This window comes from Gracilinanus agilis, chromosome 2 (genome assembly GCF_016433145.1).
Source record: "Gracilinanus agilis isolate LMUSP501 chromosome 2, AgileGrace, whole genome shotgun sequence".
NCBI lineage: Eukaryota > Metazoa > Chordata > Mammalia > Didelphimorphia > Didelphidae > Gracilinanus > Gracilinanus agilis.
In genome coordinates, this window is record NC_058131.1 from 476,187,119 (window position 1) to 476,199,059 (window position 11,941).

The window sequence follows — 11,941 nt, forward strand, 5'->3', positions numbered from 1 at the left end:
TGTAGTTGTTTAAAATGGAAAATAAAAGCTGAGGTTTTTTTGTTTTTGTTTTTGTTTTTCAAATGTGTTGCAACAAAAGGACAGTATTGACAGTGGATAAAACACTGAGGAAATAAATTTTTTTTCATTTTTTGTGTGTAGTCCTTACTTTTTCACCCCCCCCACCCTTTAATTTCCAAGAAAGAGAAGAATTCCACTATTCTTTTGAATACTTTCTTCTAGTTGGCTTGAACACTGACCCCAAAGACCGGGATGCAAAAGCCTGGTTGTCTGATGCTTATAACTGGTGTAACTTTGGTTAGGCCACTTATTTTCCTAAGTTTCAATTTCTTCTCAAAATAAGGAGACCAGAATAGATGGTCTTTAATATTCTTCTAGGTCTAAAACTATGATCCTGGGATAACATTATTTTTTTCTAGAAGGTTAGACAAACAGACATTTATCCATATAATAACCACAAAGGAAGTTTAGGGAGAAATTCTAATTTTGAATATCTAATGCAAGAACACAAAATACTTGAATTGGCTAAGCATAGGCTAAGAATATTTGTAATCTGAAGTATTTATCATAGAAGAAATGTGAGGATATATTAAATTCTACATTAGGTGTGATAACACTTGAAAATACAGCCTTTTGTTCAGTCAAGAGAATTATTCAGGGACCAACTTCCTTATAGAATTCTCCAGTCTTAAAGTACTAGTTAAAAAATTGATAGCCTCCATAAAGTTGCAGGCTACAAAATAAACCCAACAAATCTAGTATTTCCACATGATAAAATCCAAGAGATAATAGTACAAATATCATTCAAAGTAACTATAAAATACATAAAAACTTGGAGATTAATCTATCAAAGTCCATCATAATAATAGCTAACATTTGTATTATTGTTTAGCCATTTTCAGTCATTTCCAATTCTTGACAAAGATACTATAGTGGTTTACCATTTCCTCCATCTCATTTTACAGATGAAGAAACTGAGGCATACATGGTTAAGTAACTTGCCCAGGTCACACAGCCTATAAGTGCCTGAGGTCAAAATCCTTAGATAATTTTTTTCAAACTAAAAGCTAACATAAAATGAGTTCATTAATAAATAGTAGCTCACATTAATATAGTGCTTTAAAGTTTACAAAATACTTTCTTCACAACAGTCCTGGGAAGTAAGTCAGAACAATATTATTTCCATTTTAGAGATGAGAATAATGAGATTGAGAATATTAAATGATTTGAAAAAGGTCATGCAGCTTACTTCTGTTCAGAGTATTTTAGCCATCTCTCTCAACACTAGGTGAAATATATTCCAAGTATAGAAAGTTACTTAGGCAAGAAAAAGTCATTTCAGAAATAGTAATGCCAAAAAATGCATGACCTCAACCCTATGCTCAGTTTCTGGACTTTGATCATTACAGTTATAGCTCTTGATTTGGGTGGGGGTAGTTTATATAGGCACACATAAAAATACTAAATTAAAAATTCAATGGTACTTCAAAAGCATAAGAAATTTTTTAAAGTTTCTTCCAAGAAGAAATTTCCAGTAATGCCAGCTGTTGATTTATGAAATTCAGTTTAGCTCTTCTGAAATCAGGGGAATAAGAGCTAGAAGCATGTTCAAGATGTCTAGACTTTACAGGGTCTCATTTTTCTCTCAGTCCCCAGAAATTTTCCTTGTTTTCCTTGGCCACTGAGATAACTTAAACATTTCATGCTATTTCCATAGATGCTGTCAATCAGGTTAAAGAGCACAAGAATCACTTTTAAGCAGAACTACTTTGTTCTCTGAACTCAGAATTCCAAAAATAAAAAAAAAAAGAACTAGAATTCTGGTCTCCTAACTCCAAGAACAATTCTCTTTCCACTATAGATGTCATCTCATTTTCTCTCATTTTCATAGATTCATCCTTCAAATAGGTTCTTTTCTTAGAATCAATACTGTGTTTTGATTCCAAGACACAAGAGCCAAGGAAGTAGACAATGAGGGTTAAAGGACTTACCGTGGGTCACAGGGCTAGGAAATGTCTGAGATCAGATTTAAACTCAAGTCTTGGGGGGTGGAGCCAAGATGGCGGCTTAGGAACACCTAAAGCCATAATTCTCTGACAATCCTTCCAAACCAATATTTATGTCATGTGTCAGCTACTGGGCAGAGGGAGGGGATAGAGAGAGAGAGCAAGAACATGAATCATGTAACCATGGAAAAATTTTTTCTAAAAAATTTTTAAAGAGTTAAAAATTAAAAAAAAAAGTTAAAGAAAAAAGAAATCCAAACCCAACAAGAAGTCATGAGACTCTACTACTGAAAACAACTTAAAAGGTAGGCACAGTCTGTCTATTTTCACAGGAAAAGGGAGAGGCATCCTCCCCTCCCCATTCTGAGACCTGTGATAAGACCAGGCTAATTGTGTGAGCCCCTAGGCAGAGACTGCAGTCACAGGGGTTCACCTCTGACCCACCACACATGGCCTAGGGATCTGATAAGGGCTGGAAGGGAGGAACTTGGGGGGGCCATAAGGCAGGACATCCTCCCCACCCACTGTGCAAAGCTTAGACTGTGTGAGACCTGGGCAGAGACTGTAACCTCAAGGGTTCATTTCTGACCCACCACACGTAGTCCAGTGCTATAACAAGGATTGGCAGGGAGGAACTGAGGGAGGCCACCTGGCTGGACACCCTCAGTCCACTGGCTCTAGTTAAAAATTTGTCCCAAGGCAGTCCAGTTCAGCAGGGTAGCTCGTCTGGTTGAATCAAGTATACCAGCAAAGCATTAAGAAAAGAGAAGATTCAGCCTCAGGACAGAATAGCTCAAACACTCTGGTTCAGTAAATCAACAGAGGGGCAAGTCCATATAATCCATAGAGCAGAAGAAAAAAAAATTAATAGATCCAAGATGGTGGAGTAAACCAGAACAGCTCCAGAGTCATCTTGAGATCCAACCATTATTTAAATATCACTACAAAACCAGTACAGGAGTGAAAAAACAAGGAGAGAGAGTGAAACAACTTTCAAGAAAAGAAAAACCCAAAAGGTAGGCAGAGAACATCTAGGACATTGTGGTGAGAAGAGAGCACAATCAGTAAGATTATAGCAAGGAATGAAGAGCAAGCCACACACACCCACCCCACATCTGCTGTCCCAGGTTTGGAACCTAAGTCCAAGCTAACATTCAGATCCTCAGATTCTGCCTGGGCAAATAGTGGTCAAAGCCAACCTACACCCCTTGAAATTTCAAACCTGTGGAGAAGTCTGGAGTCTCAGTTTAGGGCAGTCTGGGGTGAAGTGGACTGATCCATGTGATCTCACTGTGAAGCCAGGAATCCCAGTCTAGGCTTGGGATGAGGACATAGTTCATAGTTTGGGGTGGCTGATAGTACTAAAATGTGTGTGTGTCTATGGGTATGTGTGCATGGGTGTGTGTTTGGGGGGGGGGTTGTATGTTTTTGCCTAAAGCTCAGGGTAGAGCTCCCAAGACGGGGCAATCAAGGGTATGCCTGATTAGAACAAGTACACAGAAAGACCAAAAACTTACACCTAAGCCTAAGGGTATAAGTTAAGTAATTCCTGTCCTGATCAAGATCAAAATAAGTCCAAAAACTTACAACAAAGCCCAAGGCACATCTTTGATCTATCAGGATGTCAAGGGTTGATTGAATCAGCAGGGGGACGGGGCGCTAAGAGCTCTCAGCCCTCAGACCATCACATGATCCTCCAAGAACGGAAACTGGTAAAAACCCAGAAAATGAGCTAAGAATAGCATCAAGGAAGGACTGAAGTTTAGGAGGGTATGCCAACTCCCCAGAAAACAAAGCCTACCTATAATTAGATAGGAAAAATGAGCAAAAAAAAAAAAAGCGCCTAACTCTAAAGAATTTTTATGGAGACAAAAAGCAAGGTACAGACACAGAAGGGGACAGTGAAAGCAAAACAAACACGTGCAAAGTCTAAAAGAAAGAGATGGATTGGACACAGATTCTGGAAGAGCTCAAAAAAGACTTTAAAAGCCAATTAAGAGAGGCAGAGGAAAAGTGGGAAAGCGAAATAAAAGTGATGCAAGAAGAAAAAGGCCAATTGAAAAAAGGAGACCCAAAAATTGACAGAGGAAAATCAGGCCATAAAAATCAGAATTGATCATCTAGAACCCTGATGGTGAATCTATGACAAGCGTGTCAGTACTGACATGTGTAACCATTTTCAATGACACCTGGCCGCAAGTATGGAGCCTCATGCCGAGGATGAAACATTTGCTGAAATAGTGTAGACACTCTGTGCCAGAGGTCTGTAGGCCAAAACTACAGAGCTCTGGCACAGAGTGTCTAGTTCTGGGACTTCCAGGCCTTTAGGGGACCTTCGACCTCACTTCTAGCCAGAGGAGTAGGGAGAAGGAAAATGCCATGGGGGATGCATCTCTGGGGGACCTATGATTGTCATTGCAAATTTTGACACACCAAGCTCAAAAGGTTGCCCATCACTGGTCTAGAAAGTAATGATTTCATGAGAAACCAAAACAATAAAGCAAAATCAAAGGAATAAAAAAACAGAGAAAAACATGAAACATCTTATTGAAAAAACAACTGACATAGAAAATAGATCTAGGAGAGACACTTTGAGAATTATTGGACTACCTGAAAGCCATGATCAAGAATAAACCCTGAAGGGGGTAGCTGGGCAGTTCGGTGGATTGAGAGCCAGGTCTAGCGATGGGAGGTCCTAGGTTAAAATCTGACCTCAGACAGTTCCTAGCTGTGTGACCTTGGGCAAGTCACTTGACCCCTATTGCCTACCCTTAGCACTCTTCTGCTTTGGAGCCAATACATAGTATTAACTCTAAGATGGAAGGTAAGGGTTTTTTTTTTTAAGAATAAACCCTGGACATCATATTACAATAAATTATCAAAGAAAACTGCCCTGAGATCCTTGAACAAAAAAATAAAATGGAAATTGAAAGAATTCACAGATCACCTCCAGAAAGAAACCATCAAATGACAACTTCCAAGAATGTAATATCTAAATTCAAGAACCACCAAGCTAAGGAGAATATTCTTCAAATAGCCAGAAAGAAATAGTTCAAGTTCCATGGAGCTACAATCAGGATCACACAGGACCTAGCAGCTCCTATATTAAAGGATCCAAAGGTATGGAATATGATATTCAGAAAGGTGAAAGATTTCATTTTACAACCCAGAGTTACCTATCCAAAAAAACTGAGTATATTCTTTCAGGGTTCAAAATGGGTATTCAATAAGATAGAAGATTTCCAAGCATTTCTGAGGAATAAGCCAGAGCCTAAATAAAAATTTGAAGTCCAAACACGAGTCACAAGAGGAGCCCAAAAAGGTAAACAAGAAAGAGAAAAATTAAGGGACTCATTAAGGTAAAAATGTTTATATGTCTACATGGAAAGAAGATGTCTATAATTCTCAAAAATTACTCTTAGTAGTAGATAGAAGGAATTTACTCAGAGAGAGGGTAGAGAAGTAAATCAATTATAATATGATGTATGATATATATACATATATATGACATATATATATAATGTATGATGATAAGATGTATATTTAAATATGATGATATGAAACAATATGTATATATGATATGTTTGCATATGATTGATATATAAGAAAATTAAGGGCTAAAAGAGAGGGTTGCACTGAGAGAAAAGGGAAGGGAAAAGTAGAATGGAGTAAATTATATAACATAAAGAGGTGTCAAAAATCATTATAGAGAAGGGAGATTAAGGGTGGTAACAGGCAATACTTAAACTTTATTCTCATCTTAAATGGCTTATAGAGGGGAAAACAAGTATGCTCATTGGGGTATAGAATTCTATCTTATCCTACAGAGAAGTAGAAGAGGAATAAGATAAGAGAAGGGGGAGGTAAATGGAGGGATAGGGAAGTGGGGGTGGTGGTAGCAAAAAGCAAAATACTGATGAGGAGGAATAGAGTAAAAGGGAATAGAGCAGGATCTAAAGGGATAATATGATGGAGGGCAATACACAGTAATAATAATGCTGAAGGCAAATAGGTTGAACTTATCCATAAAATGGAAGCAGATAGCAGAGTGGATAAAAAACCAGAATCCTACTATATGTTGTTTACAAAAAAAGACCTTTGAGGCAGGGTGACACACACAGATTCAAGGTAAAAGGCAGGAGCAAAATTTATTTTGCATCATCTAAAGTAAAAAAAAGCAGGAGTAGCAATCATGATACTAGACAAAGCTAAAGTAGAAATTGATCTGATTAAAAGAGATAAGGAAGGAAATTACATTTTGCTAAAAGGTACTATAAATAATGAAGTGGTATCATTACTAATCATCTATGCAGCAAATAGTATAGCATCTAGATTTCTAAAGGAGAAATTAAAGGAGCTTAAGGAGGAAACTGATAGCCATACTAGTGGGGGATCTCAACCTTCCCCTTTCAGAACTAGATAAATCGAACTAAAAAATAAATAAGAAAGAAGTAAGGGAAGTGAATGAAATGTTAGAAAAATTAGAGTTCATAGATATCTGGAGAAAATTGAACAGGGTTAAAAAGGAATATACTTTCCTTTCAGCAGTACATATACAAAGATTGACTACATACAAGAGCATAGAAATATGGCAAACAAATGCAGAAAAGCAGAAATAATAAATGCAACTTTTTCAAATCATAATTAGATAAAAATTATAATTAACAAGGGTACATAGAAAGGCACATTTAAAATCAATTAGAAACGAAATAATCTAATTCTTCAAAGCTGGTGGGTCAAAAAACAAATCACAGAATCAATTACAGACTTTATTAAAGAGAATTACAACGAAGAGACAACATATCAAAATCTATGGTATACAGCCAAAACAGTACACAGGGAAAAAATTATATCTCTGAGTGCCTATGTCAACAAAATAGAGGAGATCAATGAATTGGACTTACAACTTAAAAAATTAGAAAAAGAACAAATTAAAAATCCCCACATAAAACATTAATTGTAAATCCTAAAAATTTAAGAAGAAATTAATAAAAGTAAAAGTACTATTAAACTAATAAATAAGACTAGCAACTGGTACTTTGAAAAAATAAAATAAAGTACTGATTAATCTAATAAAATAAAATAAAAAAGAAAGAAGAGAATCAAATTAATAGTATCAAAGATAAAAAGGGTGAGGTAATTATTAAGAACTATTTTGGCCAATTATGTGACAATAAATATGACAATCTAGGTGAAATGGGTGAATATTTACAAAAATATATATTGCCTAGATTAACAAAAGAGGAAACAGAATACTTAAATAATCCCACTTCAGAAAAAGAAATTAAACAAACCATTAAGGAACTTCCTTAGAAAAAATCCCCAGAGCCAGATGGATTCACAAGTGACTTTTATCAAACATTTAAAGAACAACTAACCTCAATATTACACAAACTATTTGACAAAATAAGCAAAGAAGGAGTCTTACCAAATTCATTTTATAACACAAATATGATACCAATTCCCAAACCAGGAAGACCAAAAACAGAAAGAAAACTATAGACCAATTTCCTAAATGAACAGAGATTCAAAAATCTTAAATAAAATACTAGCAAAAAGACTACTGCAAGTCATCACAAGAATTATTCACTATGAACAGGTGGGATTTATACCAGGAATACAATGCTAGTTTAACATTAGGAAAAAATTATCCACATAATTGACCATATCAATAACCAAATAATAGAAATCACATGATTACCTCAATAGATGCAGAAAAAGCCATTGACAAAATACAACACCCATTTCTATTAAAAACACTAGAAAATATAGAAATCGAAGGGCCTTGGTCCTTAAAATAATAAACAGTATTTATTTAAAAACATCAGCAAGTATCATCTGCAATGGGGACAAGTTAGGAGCCTTACAAATAAAATCAGGAGTGAAGCAAGGATGCCCATTATTATATGCCAACTATTATTTAATATTGTACTAGGAACACTAGCTGTAGCAATTAGAGAAGAAAAAGAAATTGAAGTGATTAAAGTAGGTAATGAAGAAACTATCACTCTTTGCAAATGATATGATGGTATACTTAAAGAACCCGAGAAGATCAACTAAAAAGCTAGTGGAGATGATTAATAATTTTAACAAAGTTTCAGGTTACAAAATAAATCCATATAAATCATAAGCATTTCTATTTATTTCCAATAAAACTCAGCAGCAAAAGTTAGAAAGAGAAACTCCATTTAAAATCATTCTAGGTAATATAAAATATTTGAGAATCTATCTGCCAAGATAAACTCAGGAATTATATGAACACAACTATAAAACACTTTTCACACAAATAAAACAAGATCTAAACAGTTAGAAAAAACATTAATTATACATGGGTAGGACTAGCTAATATAAAAATGACAATCCTATCTAAACTAATTTACTTATTCAGTGCCATACCTATCAAATTACCAAAAATTTTTTTTACAGAATTAGAAAGATTATAACAAAGTCCATTTGGAAGAACAAAAAATCAATAATATCAAGGAAAATTTTTTAAAAAGTGAAGGATAGAGGCCTAGCAGTACCAGATCTTAAACTGTACTATAAAGCAATGATCAATGTGGTACTGGCTAAGAGATAGGAGGGTGGATCAATGGAATAGATTTGGAGTAAATGACCTCAGCAAGATAGTGTTCAATAAACCCAAAGATCCCAGCTTTGGGAACAAGAATCTACTATTTGACAAAAACTGCTGGGAATTTGGAAAACAGTATGGGAGAGAATAGGCTTAGATCAACATCTCACACCCTATACCAAGGTAAATTCAGAATAGGTAAATGACTTAAATATAAAAAAGGGAAATCATAAGTAAATTAGGTGAACATAGGATAGTACCTGTCTGATCTATGGGAAAGGAAAGAATTTAAGACCAAGCAAGAGATAGAGAATATTACAAAATGCAAATTGAATAATTTTGATTAAATTTAAAAGTTTCTGTACAAACAAAACCAATGCAACCAAAATTAGAAGGGTAGCAACAAATTGGGGAAAAAATGTATAACAAAAACCTCTGACAAAGGTCCAATTTCTCAAACTTATAAAGAGCTAAGTCAATTGTACTAAAAATCAAGCTATTCCCCAATTGACAAATAGTCAAGGGACATGAATAGGCAGTTTTCAGATAAAGAAATCAAAACTATCAATAAACACATGAAAAAGTGTTCTAAATCTCTCATAATTAGAGAAATGCAAATCAAAACAATGCTGAGGTACCACTTCACATCTAGCAAATTGGCCAATATGACTGTAAAGGAACATAATAAATGTTGGAGGGGTTGTGGCATAATTGGAACACTAATACACTGCTAGTAGAGTTGTGAATTGATCCAATCATTCTGGAAAGCAATTTGGAACTATGTCCAAAGGGCTTTAAAAGAATGTATGCCCTTTTATCCAGCAATATCACTACTAGATTTGTACGCTAAAGAGATAATAAGGAAAAATGTTTGTACAAAATTATACATAGCTACACTCTTTGTGGTGGCAAAACAATGGAAAATGAGGGGTGGTCCCTCAATTGAGGAATGGCTGAATAATTGTGGTTTATGATGGTGATGGAATACTATTGTGCTAAAAGGAATGATGAACTGGAGGATTTCTATATGAATTGGAAGAATCTCCAGGAACTGATACGAGTGAAATAAGAACCAAGAAAACATTATACACAGAAAGTGAAACATTGTGGAATGATACAATGTAATGGACTTTGCTAATACAAGACAATTCTAAGGGACTTATGAGAAAGAATGCTATCCACATTGAGAGAATAAAACTGTGGGAGTAGAAACAGAAGTAAAACAAATGACTTACCATTTGTTTATATGGATATATGATTTGATGTTTTGGTTTTAAAAGATTGCTCTATTGCAAAAATGAATAATAAGGAAATAGGTATAAGTGATAACATTTGTATAACCCAGTGGAAATGCTGATTGGATCCAGGAGAGAAAGAAAATGAAATATATAAACATGGGAAAATATTTTAAAAACAAAGAAAAATTTTATTTTAAAAATAAATAAAATGAGTAAACAAAAGAAGAAAATAAAAACTACAATTGAAAGCTTCTCTGGGTGTAAGGATCAAAGAGCAGAACCAATGAATAAGGACAAGATCCAGGAAAAATCAAGCAAAGTCTCAAAAAAAAAAAAAAACACCAAGGAATTAGATGCAGGTTATGGAGGAGTTCAAAAAGGAATTTAAAAATTGAATAAGACAGGTTGAAGAAAAATGACAAAAGCAAAATAGCCTGAAAAGCAAAATAGGTCATCTGGAAACAAAAAGCCAAAAGAGATCAAAAGCCAAAATTGACCTAGAAAATTGCTAGAAAATGATGCAAAAAAAAATTGGAAGAAGAAATGACTTAAAAGGAAGAATGGACCAAAAGGAAAAGGAGAATCAAAAAGCTGTGGAAGAAATTGCATCTTTAAAAATTAGAACTGGACAATTAGAGACTAATGACTTCATGAGACACCAAGACATACTAAAACAAAATCAAAAGAATGAAAAATTGAAGATGATATGAGACACCTCATTGAGAAAACAACTTCCCTGGAGAATAGAGCCAGGAAAGACAATTTAACATTGAACTACCTGAAAATCATGATCAAGTCTTTTCTCTAGGCCTGGCTCCACTGAGCCACTTACCTGCACCTTTATACACACACACATACACACACACACACACACACACACACAAATATAAGTGACTATAAAGCAATGAGACTAAAACTTAAATTACTTGTAAAGATTCAGTTACAAGTAACTACTTAGAGACAGAAAGAATACCTTAAATAACTGGAGGAATATTCAGTGCTAATGGCTAGGTTGTGACAAAATAGCAATACTACCAAAGTTAATTTGCAGTCTTAATAATATACCCAACTATCAAAGGAATGTTATGAGTTATTTATTAATTAAGTAAGCCATAAAAGATTCTTGATAGATTAGGTATAGGTGGATAGAGAGATGAGTTTGAGTGAGCTGGATTTCTTTAATTCAGAGTGGAAATCTTGAAGAGGATGATGATAAAAAGGAATTTCCCAGAGGTTCTTGGGAAGGATAGTTGGACCAACGATCACTCTTTGGATGGTCCTGATTAAGGAAGGTTGACCAAGGAGCTTGCTCTAAGAGTTTGAGAAGATCTGCTTGCAAACATTACTTGCAAACATCCTAGCATCAAAGAGAGAGAGAAAGTGGTTGACAGGAGAAGAGTGGTGCTGTAGTTCTTCTGTTTTGCCAGTAGTGACTGGAAAGAGTAACTGCTGAGTGGAGGTATCAGTGACTTCTTACAGGCTGAGTTTCATCTGAGCAGAAGGAAGAAATCTGATTTATCTCTCACTGTTTATAAGTTTAATTTTAGGATAGAAAAATAGTTAGTTTGGGGACTAGATAGACAGTAAGAGTAGTTAAGTCAGCCTTGACTTTGGTCAAGGAAGAAGAAAATCTCTTACGAGACAGATTTGTGGTGGTTTTAGTTAAGATAAATTTAGAATTAGGGAATTTCATTTCATAAACCTTTCCAAATTCAATATCTCCATTTTCCTTATCCTGTCACTGCTTCTATAGAAATTAATATCTATAAATAGGTTTTATAGGAAGTTATCTCCAGTCAAGTTCTTCAAGTATGTGCCCAACCAACTCTTAACCACCAACTCCCAACAACTGAATCTTCTATAGTCTATTAATAGACTATTAATATGTACAAATTAATAACAGATCTAACCCCAAACAACAAGAATACTTTACAGAAATAATATCAAACTCAAAATAGAAAAAGCACTACTAAACCATACATAAGGATCACTAGAGGCTGCATATTGACTAAATTTTTAAATGTTATATATGTTTTATTTTATTATATTTTATATATAATACATTTATATTTTATAAGTAATACTATAAACATATATACATCAATTATGTTTATATATTTATT